General features: G+C 40.0%; 1 protein-coding gene and 1 long non-coding RNA gene across 7 annotated transcripts in view; one reads left to right on the top strand and one right to left on the bottom strand.

Annotated features, from left to right (window-relative positions):
* Positions 1-11,046, top strand: part of LOC136246420 (uncharacterized) — a 423,931-nt gene that overhangs the window by 353,725 nt on the left and 59,160 nt on the right. The gene's annotated exons all lie outside the window — the stretch shown is intronic.
* LOC136246415 (uncharacterized) overlaps positions 1-11,046 on the bottom strand; it is a 94,041-nt gene that overhangs the window by 79,586 nt on the left and 3,409 nt on the right. For 5 of the 6 annotated variants that reach the window (XM_066037837.1, XM_066037833.1, XM_066037832.1 and 2 more), the window contains exons 3-5: positions 9,472-9,564; positions 6,845-7,071; positions 6,644-6,795 (exon numbers count right to left, since the gene is read on the bottom strand). The exons of the other annotated variant lie outside the window; for it this stretch is intronic. The gene's annotated coding sequence lies outside the window, so the exon portion shown is untranslated. The remainder of the gene's footprint in view (positions 1-6,643; positions 6,796-6,844; positions 7,072-9,471; positions 9,565-11,046) is intronic. 6 annotated transcript variants of the gene reach the window in all.

The following is an 11,046-nucleotide window of genomic DNA, read 5'->3' on the forward strand; positions in this document are numbered from 1 at the left end:
CAGGCAAATCCCAGGACTAGTAACCCACAGGAGGACAGTGCAGGTCTAATGGAGAAAGGTCGCATAACCCAAAGTTCCACAATGACCTCAACACTGGTAAGTGAGACAAGGACAGTTGGGCATTTGCTTCCCCAGGTACCCATTAATCTTACAGCGGAGTGGGCTACTTCCCCAGATGACATCAGATACCCATTAATGTTACAGCTCAGTGGGCTACTTCCCCAGATGACATCAGGCCACCAGGTCCCCATTTAACAGCTGGGTAAACTGGAGCAATGTGAATAAAATTTCTTGCTCAAAGAAACAACAAAGTGGCATAACCGGAACTTGAACCTGGGATTTTTGATCACCAGCCCAATGCCCTAACCATTTGGCCTTGCTGCCTCACGACATCACAGTCATATACTCACTCTCACACTACACACACGGGCTTGAAATAACATTCGACAATCAGCCAATTTTCAGTCAATATTGTGCAATGACTGGTTAATTTTATTGTTGTCCAGACATTGTGGTTGGATAATTCATACACCACTGCTGGAGGGAGAGCAGCCTTACAAAGGCAGTAATATTTAATTAAGCTGTTTGTTTATGGCTTGTCGCCACAAGTTTTACCTCAAGCCAAAACAGTGATGTTTGGAACACCAGCCTACTTGTACTTGCCAGCTTATGAATGTGCAAAATTTATTTAAAACCATGTTATCCAGTGTTACCTTTGACTTGTGGGATACATGAAGTTTTATTTAATAGCTAGAAGACTGTTGCAGTGGACTAGGAACAGTGTGTTACATTAATTTATGACATCGTTACATTAATTCTGGCATGACTACATCTTTAGTACTGAAAGCTTAACACAGGGTACCAGAACATTTTTATGTTTTGACAGGACAAAATCTGTGTTGTACTGACAGCTTGACAGTAGATTCAAAAAAATTACCGGAAGCCCTGCACACACACACACACACACGCATGCACGCATACACACTCACATACATACACAAAAAGCAAAGTTTCAGCTACCGATAGAAGTCACACCCACGCAGTGAACCAGCACTGGGACACCTGTGTGCTACTAAGGTGTTTTGAGTCAGTGCTGGAAAATTTTCCTGGGGTGGGACTACTAACCCGCAGGAGGCTGTACCATGTCTCACAGATGAAGGTTTGGGCAAGTTTGTGCATTGGTTATCAGAGAAGCTGAAACTCTACAAGTTTTGCATGATGCAGGTTGGGATAGTTAAATAAAGCAGTAAAAAATCAGATTACAATTACTTGTGAAGGGAAGAGTGGCTAAAGATTGATGTACTCTAATGGAACAGTCACAGCATGAAATATCCTAATAGAACATTCAAGGATGCACTAGACACTAGAGGTGTACCGATAATCGGATCGGCTACAATATCGGCCACCGATATAGCATTTTTTTTACCAATATCGGTATCGGTACAGAACAGCAGGAGGACTGATATAGCTACCAATATTTATACAGTAGCAATAGTTTGTACATAAATGGATTATGCACTGGTTTTCTACGTTATTCATGTGGCTCTGACTTATTGTTCACTCTGCAACAAGTACTACGCTATGAGAAGCCATATAATTACATGCGATTCTAGTGTTTGTTGCTGGAAAGCTTATCACAGTCTTTACAAATGAAGCAGTTATAGAGTATACCTTTGTAATAAAAGAAGGATCACAGGATAACCAAGGAAACTTGCTGTACTAGCTTTCTCACAATGCAGAGTAATGCAGAAATATCCATTTAAGGCTTCATGGGAGTATACATAAAAATGTTTGTAGGTGTCTAATTGTCTGGATTGCACAATAGAAACCCAAGCCACCATCACCACAGGCAATGAATACATCCACATGTTGTTGTAGGGTAGGTAAATGTACACTTTTGTTTGCTTAAAATATTAATGCAAATATCGGATTGACTATCGGTTATCGGCTTCTTTTGGTTACATCAATATCGGATATCGGTACATGCCAAAAACCCATATCGGTACACCTCTACTAGACACTCTAACAGGCAGTGAAGATACAGTTTCCAAGAGCATATTTGAGGCATAATGGGACACAATTGGGCATAAGGAAATTTTGGGAGAGCATTGCTCAAAAGCATAATAGGCTATTGCAAATGCATACTAAGCTTAGGTCTACTGGTTGGGTTGCTTCCCCAGTTGACACCAGGTCCCCATTTAAACAGCTGGTTAGACTGGAGCAATGTGAGTAAAGTTTGTTGATCAATAAAACAACAGTAACACCAATTTGGCATAACCAGGAAACCTTCCAATTACCAGGCTGATGTCCTAAACTTGGCTATGTTGCCTTACACACTACAGACAGACAGACACACAAACACATGCATACCAAGAAAAGATATCTGTCATTACTATAGTCATGCCAAGTGCTAGACACCCACACATATACTGTATAAGCATCAATTTGGTGAGCAGAATATTTGGCGTTGCCTGTGAATACATTATTGTAGCTATCCCACATTGCTTTTCATCTGCAAAGAAGTATATAGACACTCAATACCCTGTTGCCAACATAGCTACTGGTCTGCATGCTGGAGACTCTTGTGCGAAATGGAGGGTGCCAGGTGAAATGTATAGCAGCCTTCCGAAGGAACAAAGTGATTAGGCGCATTCTCTGTGAAAGTTAGCTAGATCTCTGCTGCTTCAACCTACAATATTACAGACAATCTTAGAATTCTATGATTAAGCACAGGGTGGATTTACATCTGACTCAATCTGAGGCTCTGAAAGCAAAAATTTAGTGCAGACTGAGCCTCCCATAAAGCTCCTCTTGTCCACAGTGGTCAGCAGTGGTTGGGACCAGCCACCACTCAAATAAAATACCCACCACTAACAATCACAGATTTACCTCTAATTCATACAAGTTAAGGCCCCACACATTTTGTACTATATCTTCTGGACTTGACCTCATACCTTGTAGCCACCACTCTTCTAAACCATTACACATTCCTGAACTTGGTCGCACTTCTCTTTTGAAAACCTATAACATCACCATACTTGACAAGTTTGCTAGATAAAGTGCTTGCTTCTTCATGCCTGACATACATACATGTGCTTCAATTGGTTAAAATATTACAAACACTGATAAAATAATTCAATGACAGTAAGATTTTAATTTGGCGGTAATGTAAGAATTCACCAAATCACCAATGTTAATTTTTCTGCTCATACAGTATACAACACAGGTGCTGTAAACAGGAAAAGTATGTAGAGCTGCACCACGCCCCACAACAAATAGTGTGGACACTGTAACAGTATGTATGACATTGAAGTAATACAGTCTTTGTAAATATCTACACTTGCAATGAAGCCTTAGTAATTATTAACACTTGTGACTTGTTGATACACACACAATAGGGCTATGTTTTATAAGAGAGACTCTATTATTTTTGTATCAGTTGTTGAATTTCTTGTATAGAGAGTAGTTCAATATCGTCCTCGTGACAGTGGCGTAGTCGGCAGAATCAGCAACTTGACAATGACGGACGAGATAGGGAGTCTGAGTGCTGACTGAGATACGCACGGCAGAACTAGCAAACGTTTCAACTGTGGTACCGTGGCTTAGTTACATTTAACGGTACTCGGAAAGGTAGACAGTGTGATATTCAGTGCTGTTGTTTTCTTAGCAATTTGTTTAGCTCAGTACAGTGAGGAAGATGACTGATGGAGAGGGGGCATCAAGCATTCAGCCTACGCAGCCATTGGTATTGCCAGACACGTTTACTGGAGATGATAATTTTGATCACTGGATCATTCATTTTGAAAGTGTATCAGCTGCGAATAAATGGACCGACGATGATAAACTACTTTGGTTGCAAGTTAGGCTCACAGGAAAGGCTCATGTGGCACTTGGTCAACTGTTTCACGAGACCCAAGATCTTACGCAACTGTTAAAAAGGCACTACAAGAAAGATTTGAACTGGAAAGTAAGTACATGCTCTATAAAGCTGAATTTGAAACTCGGAGTAAGAAGAGTGCTGAAACGTGGGCAGATTTTGGAGATGACTTACGTCGATTAACTGACAAGGCCTTTCCCACTCTACAACTGGAAGCACGTGAGCAGCTGGCCCTTAGCCGTTACTTAGACCAGTTAGATCCACCACAGATATCGTTTGCTGTGAAGCAATGTCGCCCCAAGAACTTGCCATAGGCTATGAGTTCAACCATTGAATTAGAGTCATACCTGCCAAAAGATCAACCTGTGCGTGCTGTGAATGAGACTGCATCCGAACCAGCTACAACCCTGACACCGCGAGTGACTCCTGTTCAAGCTGTAAGTGAACATTCGCTACTGTAGCACCTGCTAGATCATATTGAGAAGCTGGAGATAACGCGACCGCAGCATGAAACACAGATGCCGCAGCCAAGAACACAGCAGAGGCCACTGAGACAACCTAAACAACAACGTCGCATACCAAGAGAGATCACGTGCTACTGATGTGGAATGCCAGGCCACTATGCTCGAGGATGTGCAGCTGGGAGGAGCTACAGCCAGCAAAAGGAGCAAAACCAGGAGCCCAAAACTGAACAGCCCTTGAATCATAGTACTCAATCTTTTTCAATTAACAATGTTTCTAGTTATTTGTTGCCATGCTGCATGAATGACATTCCAGTATCCTTCGTGGTAGACACTGGAGCAGGAGTGTCCCTACTACAAGGTGCTGTTTGGGATAAGATAAAACCTCAAAACCAGTGCCAGAAATAAGAATTCGTCATTGACTAGTCAAGTGTCCTAGCAAGATTAAATTTGGTAGGCCGTTTCCAGATTTGATTGGCCATCTTGTGTCCTGAGAACAGTAAGTGGTATGTAGCTGATGTGCTTCTGAGGACAGCATCACAGGATATTATACCATTGGACACTACAAGCAATCTTTCACAGGTCACCAGCATATGGAACACCTAGAAACACTTCTAACTCCACCACATACATTTTAGGAGCCTATTTTCATATGGACTCCTATTAAATTTGTTAATCAAAAATGTGTGCACTAACTAACTTATTCTATGACTAGCTACCTTACAGCATGATGACTAAGATAAAGCACGTGAGCTACGAATATCTATCAGGTTAAACGCCACAGCTTTGGCAATAGCCACACCTCATCTTTAGAAGAAATGTGCTCCAGTACATAGATTAAACGTACTAACCACCACATAACAATGATTCGGCTACAGTAACAACTGCTACTATCCTTTACGTTATCCATGTCGAGCCGGCTTACCCTTGGCTATGAGATACGATTATGATGTGATTTATCATCTGATATTGCTGGTTTTCACTGTTTTACTTTGCTCAGTATATCCCTGATGTCAGTAATGCAGAAGGGGGCATCACTCCTGGCCAATGTGGCTCAACTGGATCCCGCCAAAAACTAGACACAAGTCGCTTTAGGCCCCTATTTGGTGATTATTAGTTTCTCATAATTATTATGATGCGGGCGGGAGGGTATTACCGTTAGGCCATTATAATATTAATACCCTGATGTTCAAAGTCCCCTTCTTTCCTCCCACAAATTAACATTGGTTTTTAGTTGCAATTGTGCTCTATCAAGCTAGCAGGATTTCAATTGGCTTGAAAAATAGTCGAAAATAGAATCCACTGCAGTAATTTGCCAAGGAAACAACAGTGCTCCTTACACACTGTAGCGTTAATTTAAAAATGTCATCGTGTTTCAATACAAACTATGACGGTTTGGTATCACGTGTTCTGAGCATGCACAGAGTAAATAATGGCTTACCATGCGGTAGCCTAAGAAGGATGCAGGCGGCGGATGAGAAACTAATAGTCACCAAATAGGGGCCTTAAATTTCTTCACTCAGTAGACTCGAATATCTTCAAATGTACATAGTCTAAATGCTTTCAATCTTCCGAAGTCTTCACAAAACAAGTTAAGTTCAGTTAAATCCACCAACGTGTGCACCAAATATTAGAACAAGTCTCCTGTCATCTGTGGTCATGTGATAACATCCTATGCCCCCCCATCACTCGTCCCATCATCACTGGGACGTTGAGCAGCTGTGAGGTATGCAATCAGCTTGATGTGACATCTGTTATAGCTTGCTACTATTTTTCTACTGAAATCAGAGGATGTCACCCCTTTAATGTTAATTGGTGTTAATGTGTCCTCAATATACAAGCCATATAACTGATGTTGTTACCTCACTATAGTGGAGCCATATGTAGCAGTGGTAGGGAACAATACAGGACTACCAACAACTCCATAACTGATCACAATTGAAGTATCAGCTAACCCTGGTACCTGAATAATATAGCAAAAACACTCTAATTGATGTAGGCTGTATGTATACACTAATCCATAAACCAAAGCATCCACCATTTTCAGTTTAAAGAAATGTTGCAAACTTTACTGAATGTGTAGACATTAGCTCAGACAAGCTGAACTATAATTTTAATTCAGTAATGCAAGGGAATTTTCAATACTACACTGATTTCTAAAAACTTATGAAAATCCTCTCTTTATCCTGTCAAGTCTAGCAAACTACTTCACTGTAATTTGGTGACATCAAAGAAATGAAGTCACACAATACCAAATGATGTCACATAACATAAGGTGGCATCACATGACCTTCTAAGACATTACCTGACACACAAGTTGATCAGAGTACACTCCTCACATGTCAGAGTATGACTACACTTGGATCATGTGACTAGAGTGGGCAGGAATGTCTAACTGACTTGGGGTCATTACAAAGCCACACCCCTTTCCTCTGGCCAACACCTGATTGGTTAGATCTGCAATGACAACTGAAGCATCACATGATCATCACATGACATATCTTACCTAACTGGTTCCTTTTGTCTGTCATACTCTTGGGATTAGCTAGGTCGGAAGTTTGACTAAGCATTGTGCTCTTGCCAGCTCTTGTAGTCGGTGGGTCAGCAGGTATCACAGTTGGTACTACATGGACCACTAGACTAGTAGGTATGACAGTGTTGTTTGTCACTTTAAGGTATAGACGGTGAGGGGCCTAGCCCAGTGAATTGGTACTGCCAAAGTCTAGCAGGCACCTAATGTAGCACATGGTGAGGTAAAGTACATGTACAGTATATAACACACATGTCATGACATGTGATTCACACACACACAACATATACAAATACATGAAAAAATTTGGAATTTCAACTAGCGTAGGGACCATAGCACATCGATAAAAAGTGCTGAAATCAGTTAGAGTAGTCCATGATATTAAATCACTAAAAAACAATAAGAAGTGTTATATCCCTACTGTGCTCAAAATACCATAACAGAAATATACAGTAGGGATTTAACACTTCTGAATGTTTACTATCATGGACTACTCCAACTTGTTTCAGTACTTTTTATCGATGTGCTATGATCCCTACTCTAGTTGAAATTTCCAAATTTTTTCATGTACTTGTTTGTTAACTTTTTTTGTAAATAATTTTGTTATGACTGGTAAACCCATGCATACCACTTCTGAAATGGTGCCGCACACCCCAGCTATATCAATTATTGTCTGAAAAGTGAAGTATTAATTATGCTTCATTGTCAGCTATGTTCAACCCGTTACATGGCATTTCGAATCAAGAACTGTTCGGAAAGCACCACTACAATCCACGCATACCAAAAGAAATGGTGCCGCGCGCCCCAATTTTATTATTAATTATCGTCTGTTTGAAAAGCACATCTGCAATCAAAATAGCCACTAAGAAAAATACAGACGATTTCTGTTTTGAAGGGAAGCTATCACGTGCTATTGCTAAATCAACACCTTTCCCTGTCAGCAAAGATGAATGGGACACAAAGGAGGACACTGGTAAGTCCATGAAGAATGCGTTGTACATACTGTGGTATGCTAAAAGGCACCTGTTGGGCTGAAGCAACGTCGTACAGTAAAAAAATCAAGCCCGTGGCCTTAGCCGTTATCGAGTTACGCTTGTCTGAAGGCATCAGCCAGTCAGTACTCAGTCAGGTAGTAGAAAATTCCGTCAAATAAAAAAAAATTAAAATTCCGTAGCAACTTGTCGAAAGTGTTTTGGGTCAATTTGAAATCTTGTTTGGGCTTAGTTTTACCTAACCAATACTGCCTCATCGTTGTCAGGGAAAATTGAGGCTAGTTTTGGGGTGATGTTATTTTGTGGGCCACACCTACTCCTTTGTGGTACCTACCATACAGTTACTATCGTACTGTATGATAAATGCAATAGCAAAGCAAAATCCTTCAAAAAGTCTTTGGCTCTCACCTATAATGCAGTCATGCCTACCCAGTGAACCAGCACTGGGACACCTGCATGCTACTCAGGTGCCAGTCAGTGCAGTGTGTTTTAAAACATACACCACAGAATCCCACTGACACACTAGTGTAGTTTTGTTGGCCTCAATAAAAATTACAGGAAAAGTTGTACACCTTTTGAAAGTCATTTTCTAGTGGTCCATTTGAAAAATGGTAAACTTCAATAGACTCAGCATATAGTTTACATCAGGTGATCCATTATATCATGTAATATGGTCGTACAATCACACATGGTGGTCAAGGACATTCTAATAAAGTGCTGAGGTGTTTGTAATTTTGTAACAGGAAGGAAGACAGGAATGACAGGATGACAGACAGACAGACAGACAGACAGACAGACAGACAGACAGACAGACAGGATATTATTGTAAATAAAAAAAGAAACTCATACGTAGATGTACATGCTATGATATGATATATGATAGATGATTCATTTCAAACATGTACCATGAACAAAGTAAACAAGTTAGTTGTTCAAGTTTAATTAACCATTGATGTTATAGCTGGGTGGGATGTTCCCCAATTGACATTACACATGCACACACAAAGCAAAGCCTCCAGTGGTCATGTGAAACACAACTATTGCTGTCCAGTAAGCTAGCACAAGGATGCCTGCGTGCCATTTTATTGTTGTCCAGACATTGTGGTTGGATAATTCATACATCACTGCTGGAGGGAGAGCAGCCTTACAAAGGCAGTAATATTTAATTAGGCTGTTTGTTTATGGCTTGTGGCCACAAGTTTTACCTCAAGCCAAAACAGTGATGTTTGGAACACCAGCCTACTTGTACTTGTCAGCTTATGAATGTGAAAAATTTATTTAAAACCATGTTATCCAGTGTTACCTTTGACTTGTGGGATACATGAAGTTTTATTTAATAGCTAGAAGACTGTTGCAGTGGACTAGGAACAGTGTGTTACATTAATTTATGACATCGTTACATTAATTCTGGCATCACTACATCTTTAGTACTGAAAGCTTAACACAGGGTACCAGAACATTTTTATGTTTTGACAGGACAAAATCTGTGTTGTACTGACAGTTTGACAGTACATTCAAACAAATTACTGGAAGCCCTGCACACACACACACACACACACACACACACACACACACACACACACACGCATGCACGCACACACACACACGTACTTCTAGTAATAGTGAATACTTCAACACTCTCTGGACGGGTTTCAACAGGTAGGCTCCTAGTGGTAACATGTGTCCAAGTTTCTGTTGACATTTCTGTACAATAATACAATAGAGTGATCACATCGTATCATACACTATCAATAAACAGTTGTGAAATCTAGAGGACTTTGTAAGCTTATGTATGACTGGCATTTCAAGTGAACACCTACTGGAGGCTTAGAAACATGTACAATATTATTGTGATGGTTATGTTCATAGACTTGACCTTGAAGAAGTTGTTCATTGCAGTATACTAGACACAATAATAATATTAATGTAGTAAAACAATTAGTACTATTAGACATGTATTAGGTACAAAGGTGTTCCACAATTGGAATTCTGTTACTAAAAAATTTACTTGCAAATTGCTGCTACACATTTAGTACACAGCTACAAATAAATAATTTGTGACAAGCTGCTTTCGCAAAATTTCATTTTGCTATAAGAACATAATGAAATAAACAAAGTTAAAATGTATTCAAAAATTACCTGTAAGCACATTTTAATCAGTTCAGTACACACTCTAACAAAGCTCAAATCAATAAAGACTATGTACACCTTCTTGTTTACCTTCTCACGGCATAAGAATTTTTTTGTTTCATGCTTGTACGGTGAAATCATGCGAGTTATGTACACTTGTTTATATTATGATGTAGTAGAAATAACATTTAGCATTGTTATTTCATTGTTGGAATGGCTTTCATCTTAGTCCACACAGAGGACCACTATACCTTGATGAATTTATCAGTTCAAGATGAACAGGTAGAGCCAAATCCTGTTCTTGTAGGTTTTTCAGTTGTAATTGATTAGATACAGTATGTACGTGTTGGTAACTTATATGTCATATTGTTGATATAAAAATCAAGCTGTTCCAAATATCTAGTGCTATAACTGCAAGACTGTTTGTTGTTGTGTGTGTGTGTGTGTGTGTGTGTGTGTGTGGGGGGGGGGGGGGGGAGGGGGGGAACTTTGGCTGTCCACTCCTTTCTTACTATAGATAACATAAATGCAATAAAATTGAATTCAAGGAGTGTGCAAAACAACTGGTTTTTGCTCAGCTGGTCACATTTTCCACATTGGCAGTTGCTTCAACAAAGCACAACATGTGATATCAAAGCTTCGGAGGGGCTAATACAACTTTCAAAGGTTTAAGATATCTCCGAAGGTATCTGAAGTATTGAACCTTTGTCCCAACCCTACTGTGTAGATACAAAGCTAAATCAAACTACATAGAATCAATAACCAGGATCAGGGGTTTTGGTAAGTATTTCAACCCTGAGCCAAACTGGCCAAACCCAGACATCTACTGCTCAGTATACCACTAGCCAGTACTGGGCCAATCAGCTGTTTGGTGTGTATTAGTCACAAGGTGCTGAGAAAATTGGAGCAGAACCCATGAGTTGTGTGGGTCATTTTGTGCTCACAACTGGACCAATGGAGTGTCATATCGCCTTATCAAATACTCCGCCAGGAATTAATTACAATAAAAACATTACCATACACATGTGATACAGTACGGAAGCCATCTATGTATAC

The sequence above is a fragment of the Dysidea avara genome, chromosome 2 (assembly GCF_963678975.1).
Source record: "Dysidea avara chromosome 2, odDysAvar1.4, whole genome shotgun sequence".
NCBI lineage: Eukaryota > Metazoa > Porifera > Demospongiae > Dictyoceratida > Dysideidae > Dysidea > Dysidea avara.